Raw genomic sequence first — 11100 nt, 5'->3', positions numbered from 1 at the left:
GACGTCTGGTCACCCTATACTAGCCTCATGCTTTTCCCTACCCAGATCCTCCACACCACATACTGCGACTCCAGCAGGGAGTGGAGCCCCTTCTTCGGCTACTACTTCTTCAATGCACTCCTGATGCTGCTACAGCTACTGCACGTGTTCTGGGCTTGCCTCATCCTATGCATGCTCTTGAGCTTCATAACGAAGGGCCAGATGGAGAAGGATGTGCGCAGTGACGTAGAAGAGTCAGATTCCAGCGAGGAAGAGGCAGCAGAGTCCCATGAGTGTCCACAGCTCAAGAACCCGGCAGCTCCAGGGCCTGGGGCAGACCCCACTGACGGCTCTCGAAGCTGTGTGGCCGGGTGACTGGTTAATGGGCACACGTCAGCCACATAGCCACTGGCCAAGGATGGCTGCAAGAGGCCTGGACTGGTGACCCATGGACTAGCTCCAGGGAGATAGGGAGGGCCCCAGCCAGTGCAGACAGGGAGGGCCGATGATCTGTCTCTAGCCCTTTCCTTCTGCTCATCCTCCCTCCTTCCTTCCCTCTAAGCAACTAGACTGAGCTAAGTGGCAGGAGCCTCAGGGTGAAAGGGGTCCAATAAAACTTGAACAGAGCTGAGAACTTGGGTCCCTGTCAAAGCTCCTTTACCAACCCCAGAGATCCCAGAGGGAGCCAGGCCTTTACTTACATACCCCACTGATAGGTTAGTTACTGCCCCTCAACCAAGGATGCATGCCCCCTCCCAGGAGCCCCAGACAGCAAGGCAGGGAGGCCCCATCCCTAAGTGAGTCCCTTCCCAGATGCCATCTTAGAAAAGTCACCTCCCTTCACCCCAAGACAGCCAGAACACACCTCACCCTCCAGATCCCCAGAGCCTCCCTGGGGACACTACAGGGGATGAGGATGAATCCTCACAGGCTTCCCAAGAGTCAGACTGAAGGAGATTGGACAGAGAGTCTAAAGTGTTGCTACCACGTTGGAAAACCATTCAGCACCATGTATAATCGCTGACCTTTTATAAAGTTCAAAAGTGACTCAAATGAGATGTTATGTAGGCATGAATTTCTAGCTGGTATAACCATAATAAACAGAAAATATAAACACACACACAAAAAAATTTCATAGAATTAAAACAATTAAGATTAATATACTCAAGTTTCTAGTGGCAGCATGCATAAACAAAAGTGGAATGTAAATAAAGATGTAAAAACATTATAAAAACAACTAATAGAACTGTTGCAAATGCAAAACAGTCAGAGATGAAGCATGTCTTTGGTGAATGCTTAAGTAGAAAACAGAGTCGAGCAAGGATCAGTAAACTTGAATATTTGATACAACTTAGTAGAAATTAAATTGAAAATTAAAGAGAAAAGATTAGAAAAATTCATGCTTAGATTATCCAAAAGCTGTGTTATAACAATAAGTGATCTAACATAAGTGTAGTTGGGATCCCAGAATGAGAAAAGAAGGAATTGAGCAGAAGATATATTTAAAAACAGTGGCTGATGATATTTCAATAATAAACTGAACCAGGTGTACATATTAGAAATGGAGAAATAAAGCTGTCTGTAAACAAGGCTGTATTCACAGATGGCATATGTCTCTCTGAAAATATACCAACATATTTAAAAGAAATATATACGAACTAATAAGTGAATTTAGCAAGATGGTACGATGTAAGATTAACATATAAAATTTAGTCATAATTCTATTTACTAGTATACAAAATTGGAAACAAATAAAAATATGACATATTAGAAAATCAAATACATATAATGTGAATGAACGTAACTTCCTTAATGCACAACTGGACTTCACATTGAGCAAATTTGTCCCACTTCCTTAATATAATACTGTGCTTCCCAATGAGGAAATTCTACCTTCCTGAGTAGGAAATACATCTCTAAAACATTGTGAAGGAGAAATATGGCCAAAAGCCAGCTTCCATATTTCCACCTCCCATTTTGGGGGGTATTCTCTGGAGAATGAAGACAAATATCTCTATGCAGTCCATAATACCGGTCCAAACAGAATGACTGAAAAGGTGTGAATTGAGGATATTTGGAAGATATAACTGCCTAAGCACATGTCCCAACTTTGATTTTCTGATAAGCTAATGCCTTAGTACAAAAGATTGTTTAAACAACTTAGGTTGATTTCATAACTTGGCTATTGTTATGAGTGCTACACTGAACATGGGTGTGCAGACATCTATTGGACATACTGACTTTAAATGTTTCACCCAGAAGTGACATTGCTGGATAATATGGTAATTCCATTTTTAGATTTTTGAGGACCCTCCACACTGTGTTCCAGAATGGATATACTTCATATAACTGTAATTTTTATTTGCATCACCAATGCACAGAGCTCCCTTTTCTCTCCTTCCTCACCAACACTTGTCATCTTTCATCTTTTTGATAATAGCCTTTCTGACAGGTGTGAGATGATATCTCACTGTGTGTTTTTAATTTGTATCTCCATAATGATATTGAGGTTACAAATGATATTGACAACCATTTGTAATTCTCCTTTTCTGAAATGTCTGTTTGTGTCCTTTGCCATTTTTTCACTGGAATATTTGTTTTACTTTCTATATCCATGAAAAATGACATTGGAATTTGGATAGTATTCTTTTTCAGTATAATGGACATTTTAACAACATATAACTCTTCTGGTTCATGAGCATGAGGTATCTTTATATATATTTGTTTCTTCTTCAAATTCTTTCATTAATTTTTTATCATTTTCAGGGTACAAGTCTTTTGCGTCTTTGGTAAAATTTATATCTGAGTATTTTTTGTATCTGTTGTAAATGAGATTATTCTTTTGATTTGTTTTTCATAAACTTTGTTATTCACAGCTGATTTTGTATGTTGATTTTGTATTCTGCAACTTTGCTGAATTTTGTAATCAATTCTAACAGTTGTGTGTGTTTGTGTGAAGTAGGGCTTTCTATAAATAGGATATTGTCATCAATAAATAGCAAATGTTTAACTTCTTTCTTTTATATTTGAGTGAATTTCCTTTCTTCCTCTTGCCTTTTTACTCCTCAAAAACTTCTAATACTGTGTTGAAGAAGTGACAAGAATTAGCATCTTTGTCTTTCTTTTGATTTTAGAAGAAAGGGCTGTGATTTGTTACTATTAAGTATAATAGTAGCTATGGGCTTATTGTAGATGGCCTTTATTGTGTTGAAGTATTAATACTTTCCTCCCATACCTAATGTGTTGAGAGATTTGATCATGAAAATATGTTGAATTTGGACAAATGGTGGCCAGGAGTGGTGACTCAAGCCTGTAATCTCAGTACTTTGGGAGATTAAGGTGGGTGGATTGCCTGGGGTTAGGAGTTTGAGACCATCGTGAGCCAGAGAGAGAGACCCCATCTCTAAAAAAAAAATATATATATATATATAGCCGAGCATTGTAGCCAGTGCCTTTAGTTCCAAATACTTGGGAGGATGAAGCAAAAGAATTGCTTGAGCCCAGGAGTCTTGAGGTTGCTGTGAGCTATGACAACATAGCATTCTATGGAGTGTGACAAAGTGAGACTGTGTATCAAAGAAAGGAAAGGAAAGGAAAAGAACGGAAAGGAAGGGAAAGAAAGGGAAGGGAAGGGAAAGAATTTAGACTAATGGCTTTTTCTGCACTGTATGAAATGTTATTTTTTTTTCCTCCATTCCATTGCTTTAGATGTATCACATTTATTAATTTGCAAATGTTGAACCATTCTTGCTTCTCAGAAATAAATAAATTTCACTTGATTATAGTGATTGATTCTTTCAATGTGCTATTGAATTTAGCTTTCTAGTATTTTAAGCTAGGATATTCAAATTTTTATTCATCAAGTATATTGGTCTGCAGTTTTATTTTCTTTTGATGTCTCTGACTTTGGTATCATGATAATGCTAGATTAGCAAAACGAGTTTTAAATTATTTCCCTCTCATTGATATTTTGGGAAAATATATGGAGAATTAGTGTTAGTCCTGTAACTGTTCAGTAGAAGTCAGTAGTCAGGTCCTGGGCTTTTTTTTGTTGTTGTTGTTAATAGGATAATTTTATTACTGATATAATCACTTTAATGAATGCTGATCTGTTTAGATTTTCTATTTCTTCATGATTCGGTCTTGGCAGAATGAATAAATGTAAGAATTAGTCCATTTGCTGCAGGTTATACAATTTTTAGACATATAATTGTTCACAGTAATCTCGGGATTTTCAGTATTTCTATGGTGTCAGTTGTAATATCTCTGCTTTCATTTTGATTGCATTTATTTCAGTCTTTTTTTTCCCCTTGGGTACATGATTTCATAGTTAGTTCACCAGTATTTTAGTCCCAGGAATATTCAATTTGATAGTTTTTCCTAGTTCAACAATTGTGTTTATACTATTATTAATATTGCTAGGACTACATTTCCCTTATTTTATTTTTTAACTTAGAATTTGAGAATCTTATTAAAAGTTGTTTTCTAGTTTTACTTATCAAACAGCATTTTGACAAGATATTTCAAGAATAAAGGACCTAATAGTCAAATATGTACAGAAAATGTTATAGATTTTGGTCTCCCCTTAGATATTTGCAATACTATGTAAATTAAACCTCTTTAAATTAGTTAAAATGATGATTTATTATTTCCTAAATAGAAAGACAAATATTTGTTTTTGTCAATGTTATAATTTGGAAAAAATAGATTTCATACATTTAAAATTGATATCATTTAATTATTTAATGGAACCATAGTACATTTCATGCTACAATGTCTAAGTGTTATGGCTCTAAGTGATCACAAATTTGATACTTGTATACCAAAATTAAGGTAATTAATGTATCTAAATTATATAATTACACTGTGTTGTATGATTGAAACTTTTGTAATTTAAATTTAAAATGGTAATGATATTGTCAGAGATGAAGAGGAAGGGTCAAGGATATTTTCAGAATTTTTGGTTTTGAAAATAAAAACTTTTATCAGTTTATCAGCCACTTGAGCCTCAGGCACCGAGCCTAAATTCTGGACTTTTGTTGTACCCATCACTGAGTAGTATACATTGTATCCCATAGGTAATTAACATGATAAATTTGGCCAGCATTCATGTGTACCAGTAACAAAGTTATTTAAAGAAATATGACTTACTGGAAATACTATTTTGATAATAGTGCCAATGTCTGATAGCTTGGCTTAAGCTTTGATTGAAGATTGAAATTAGAAGATAGAGTTATTATTTGAGGTTCATAATTAAAATTTATTAGATATCAAAAGTACTATTACTAAAAAGCAATCCAATAGTGTATATTTTCATAAGGCTAGATATTTATCAGAATTTATAATTATAGAGGCCATTATTTATTTCTTTAAAGTAATACGTCTAATAATTTTGGTAGCATGGTCAGCTTTGGCCCAATAGTATAAAAATCATGGAAAAGAATCATATTAAAATTTTTGTTTAAATTTATCACCTTTTGAGTATAAAATATTGCCTTTTTATTTGGAACTGTAAACGAAACTTTTATTTTTCCATTTAAATGCTTCATTTTATAATCACTCCTCATGGGAATGGAAAAAATTGCATTAGAACATAGTCCAATAAATAGTGGATTAGTGATGACACATCTTAAGAGACTGACAGACATTTGATTTTTTATGTCTGAAAATCCTGTCAATTCCAGCATTTTTGGCCTATACTTGGTCTCTGGGCTGCAGTCAGAGCCATCTGTCTCTGTGGCAAACTGCCTATTCATAAATTAGTTGGACCATTTCATCAGGGCAGAAATGCCAAGGAATAATAACTCCAAAAGTGCAGATTATATATTTTTACCAACTGCTGCTGCATCTATAGGAATCTCACATTCACTGCTCTATTCTGGTCAGAAATGATAGTGATGCCTAATTTACCTGAAGTGGGGCCCTCAAGAAAAACATGATGAAGACATTTTCAACTATCTAACTTGTTGAAGAAATTTATTTATCAAGTTTGGACTGAAAGGAATAAGATGTGGAGCATAAATTGAGATAAACAAGTGCAGAACACATTTAAAATAAGTTTATACTTACAAAAGAACTCAAAGTGATGGTTAAAGTCTTTGTACACAAATAATCACTTTCCACATAGGACGTCTCTGAGAATTAGAGATCATATTTTAAAAGGAGAAAGAGAAAAAGAGACGTGTATATATGCATGTTTATTTAATCAAGAAAAGAGTGTGCTTGAGTTTTCATATCAATTATTTATTGGAAGTAAATCACTGTATCTAGCTTCAGATAATAAGTTATATAACTTACAGTTCTTTTTTTATTGTTCCAATGATTTACTAGATAAATTCACTCAAAGGACTTTTTTCTTTAATGTGTTTTCCCAGTGAACAGGCATTACTTTTATCTTTTATTTCAAATAGTATGCATGTCAATATTCCAATAGGTTCATTCATTTCATTTCTCAAAAATACATTTCATCTGCCTAGTGATAAACAAAAATATATTTTGAAGTGTTCTATTAATTAACTAGCTGTTTTAAATATTTTAATTCTTATTTTATAATGAATTTCATGTTTTCATGCTGAAAATATTTTAAGTATGGTGATTTTTTTTTCTGTCAATTTCCATACATGGATAACAGTATATTTGAAGTAGTCAAAGAATTTCAAAACATAGAGAATGTACATAGTATAAAAATATATAAGTTTTAAAAGTTTTAAAATTTTGTTGCAAAAGAAGCATAAGAAGTTTTTGCATATTCTAAAAATTGCTTCATTGACAAAATCAAGTTTTCTATATAATAAACAATGAAATAAGATATGGAAGAAACAGATATAATTTATAATATGAATAATATGTAATATAAAGTATGAATCTGAAAAGTATGCAGCTGTGTAATGTGAAAAATTGTATCAACGTTATCTGGATACTTTCCGACAGCCCTGGTAAAGTTATCCTGGCAGTAGTCCATAATGAAAGTGGTCATCTCTTCTTATTAACAGATCCAATGCCCCTCTACTATCAATAAAATATCCACACAATTATCATCTTTCCTTTTTATTGAATAATGTGTCTTGTAAAGAAGTAAAATGTATTATTAACTTAGCGTTGCAGAATAAGCAAAAATTTGTGAGGCATTGCCTTTTAATAAATTAGATTCTGACCTTATCTTGAGTGATCCAGAAGTTTTATTTTAATGAAATAATTAGCCTGAAACATGAAGTCAATAATTTTAAAAGGAAATTTACGGTTCAACCTTCAGACTGTGTTCCACCTAATATTTCAATTTTTATAGGTAAAAATGTTCATTTTAAAATGATTACTGTGGTATATAAACTATTGATATTAAGCTCTACTTCCAAATTCTCCAGATTTGAGTGGCAAGATGGCTGACGAAAGACACCAGTTTCCAAATCATCTCAAAGAATGAAAAATTTTAGATGAAAAAGAACAAAGATCCACTTAAAATGCATTAGAAACCTAAACATAAGACCACAAACTATAAAAATACTGGAAGAAAACACAGAGGAAACACTCCCTGATATTGTTCTAAGCAAAGATTTCATGGCTAAGACCTCAAAACCAGAGGCGTCAAGAACAAAAATAGACAAATGAGACTACATTAAACTAAACAGCTTCTGCCCACAATTCAAATGTTTATTGTACCCATTTTAGCTGTATCTACATTACAACCACAAAGAAAACTGTGATGTTTCTTTCCAATATACGTTCAGGAATAAAGAATAATCTATTTTTTTTCTGGATGTCACATTTATATGTTATTAAAACTTACGGGTTTTATTTATTTGAAACTCACTACACATAGCGTTATCCTTTTCAGAACAGTGCTTTCTTCAGAAATGTTTTGGAAAGACATATTCATTCAAAGCGAGTCAATATAAAATGTGAGATGACTGTGAAAAATAAGTAAATTTGTGGAGAATTAGATAAATTAGCATCAAATGAACAGCATTTTCTCTGCTATAGTTTCCTACACAACATTTTATTTTTGGAAATAATCTCAATCCGTTTGTGTTATTATCTTCTCCTACTGCTAAAAGAACAGATGAATCATTTCTGTGCCGGAATAAAATTCTATAAATAAATTATAGACGATCACACAAAAAGTCACTGAGTGGGAGAACACTGATATCTGTACCGCTGTGTGATATGTTTTACACCCCTACAATCTCACAGAAAAGCTAAAAGTGAAATTCAGATTGAAGAACATTTAAATTCTTGGAATTCTTTTATTATGGAGACATTTTGTGATTTTTATGGCATTTTGTAAAAGCCAGGGAATTAGTAAAAGGGAAATAAAAAAAAACATAAAAACTTACCTACACAGTAGTACACTCTAAATAAAAAAATAATGTAAAATGGCTACAAAAAATATTGAGAAAATAAAGGCCTTTTGAAAAGACCAATTTGTGGGAGTATGTACACAAATGAATAAAACATGCCATTTACAAGTTTTATAAAGAGCTTTGGTTCATGCTGTTCCATTCTCTGTCAGTGATTTGTGTTAGTAATTTTATTCTAGTAAGAAAATTTGACTTAATGATTTAAAAATGACTTATTTCCTTGCAGTTCTGGCCCTAGATGGAGGCAAATTACTTGGCTATGTACATACACAATGGTTTTCAAAATGGAAAACATGCCCCCTTCTGTCAACGCTCTGCCTCCTCACCATCTGCCAGGGAACTTTGACTACAGCACAGTGTTGCAAAGAGCCACGAAAAGATTCAGAGAGTTATTTGATGAAGTTTTATTTGATAAGCTCATACATTATCAGCATACACAACTACATGATTACCTTGAATATGGATTATCCAAACCTTTCCTATGAAATCCTTTTAGTCTTTATGACTGACTTTGCTTCCTCATAACCTTTATTGAAATACCTCTAAATTGTATGAACTGTTTGTTACCTTGATTTAATCTCCCTTAATAAGGATGTCTGAGAAAAGATCTGTGTAGTTGACTATCTCATATTTTATCTCTAATCCAGTATATGTTTCTGCAACCAGATCCTCTTTTTTCCAATCCTCTCATTAATATTTCCTCTTAGCTATTTTGTTCTTCTAAGCAGCCCAAGTCCGGGCTTGTGATGTGCAGGTGGCTTCCCTGGAAGAAGTAAGTTTCCTGCAGACTAGATGTAATCAGGGACCAGGAAGCACAAAAGTGGTCCTCTTTTATACATTTGATTCAGTTTCATCTCTATCAGACTTATAGATTTTTGAAATGCTTTCTTCCTTTGTAGAATGCAAACTCTAGAAAATAAACTCGTTCCTCTCTGATGTGGAACTCTATTCTTGCACAGAAAAGGAGCCAATAAAAGTAAGGTTTACTCATTATGAAGGTACTCTGTTTCTAAATGTTTTGCTTTTTTGCATAAATTTATTTATTTTATTTTTTGCCTTCTAGAAAATCACAGCCTAAGAAGAAAAGAAGCAATTTTAGTGAAAAACACAACAGAGGGCAGCCCATGCAGTTATATTATGTGCCCTTCACACTCTACACTCTCTAGAGGTCCAGATCTCTTCTCCCATTCCTCCCAGAATTAAAGTCAGGTATGTGGAATTCACACATGTGGGAACTGCACTGTACCATCAAATTAGAAAGCAGAATATTTATTAAAAGATATCTGCTTGATTTAGATTGCTTTCTTCTCGCCCCTTCTTTCTCTCCACAGACTAGTTGGCTTTCTTAAACACCAGATACTTATTTTCTCACAGTTATGGAAGCTGAAAGTCCAAAATTAAGGTGCTATAGGGTTTTTGTGTTTGTTTGTTTGTTTTTGAGGCTTTTTCCTGGCCTCCAAAGGCTTTTTCCTGGCCACCTTCTTGATATGAACTCACATGGCCTTCCCTCTAGGCTTGTGAAGACAGAGAGAAATCTAGTGTCTCTTGCTCTTCTTATAAGAACACCAATCCTATCAGGTTAGTGCTCCACTCTTATGACATCATTTAGCCTTAATTATCTTGTTAAAGGCCTTATCTCCTACTATCCTACTACAGTCACATTAAGGTCTCTCCCCCATATATATATATCTTATGTATACTTATGTCCTACTATCCTACTACAGTCACATTAAGGTATCTCTCTCTCTATATATGTGTGTGTGTGTGTGTGTGTGTGTGTATACATAAATCCAGTCTCCAGGCCTCCCCTTTCCTGACTCTGTGGATGACTGGGCTCCACTCACAAGGACAGCACTGGCACTGCTACCAGCTTGGATACTGCAGTCAGTCTCACCAGCACCAAGGGTGAGTTTGGGATAGAGAATGAGAGAGCTGCCCATGGACCACCACTTCCAATGCCCAAAGAGGCCAGTGGATCAGAGAGTGGTATCAGCAGTAGCAGTGGGGGTGGGCCATTTGCAGGTGGAGGTGGACAAAAGACTGTACCAGCTGAAGACTCAGTTGGCTACGTTGACCAGCTCTTTTCGCTGCAGTCACGCAGGAGATGTCCCATGTGGAGGCTTCTTATTTGGCTGACAAGAAGAAAATGAAACAGGATTTACAGGATGCCAATAAAAAGGCAGAGAAGGAGAGGAACCATCTGGAGGGAGAATTGAAGAGGCTGCAGGAGCAGATACCAGAAACCAAAGCCTGACTTATCACACAGCAGCATGATAGGGCCCAAGAACAGAGTGACCATGCCTTAATGCTTCCTCAGCTCCAGAAATTGCTGCAGGAGGAGAGGACCCAGCACCAGGACTTAGAGCTTCTTCGAAAGAGACATAAGAAGCCCTGGAAGCGTAGGTATATGCAGGTGAACAGATAGAAGGAATGGTTTGAATTACAGACCAAGCAGCTGACCCCTGAGGTAGAGGAGATGAAAGATGAGCTGTAGGCTCTTTGAGATGAGAAGAATCAGACAAACCCCCCGCTGCAAGAACTTCAGGAAGAGGCTGCCATGTTAAGAGCCATTTCCAGGCTCTGTTGCAGCAGGAAATGAGGAAGACGACAGCCCTTTCAAAGGATCAACTCCGTCAGCAAGCTCAGATGAAAGAACAGAGAGTAGCAGCCATGGAAAACCAAATATCTGAAGTGTCTGAGCTGCTGGCCACCTACAAGGAAGCCAAACAGAAGGACCAGCTGACCATCCAGATGCTGAAAGAGCGTG

At 35.4% G+C, this 11100-nt stretch overlaps 2 pseudogenes; both read left to right on the top strand.

The window, feature by feature from the left end:
* Nucleotides 1-384, top strand: part of LOC100950828 — a 1280-nt pseudogene extending 896 nt beyond the window's left edge.
* An 8941-nt stretch (nucleotides 385-9325) lies between these two features.
* LOC100947463 overlaps nucleotides 9326-11100 on the top strand; it is a 2919-nt pseudogene continuing 1144 nt past the window's right edge.

Source organism: Otolemur garnettii, unplaced genomic scaffold, assembly GCF_000181295.1.
Source record: "Otolemur garnettii isolate 467f Iridium unplaced genomic scaffold, OtoGar3 scaffold00048, whole genome shotgun sequence".
Classification (NCBI taxonomy): domain Eukaryota; kingdom Metazoa; phylum Chordata; class Mammalia; order Primates; family Galagidae; genus Otolemur; species Otolemur garnettii.
Note: the sequence above shows the minus strand (reverse complement) of the source record. Positions and strands in the feature narration are given on the sequence as shown.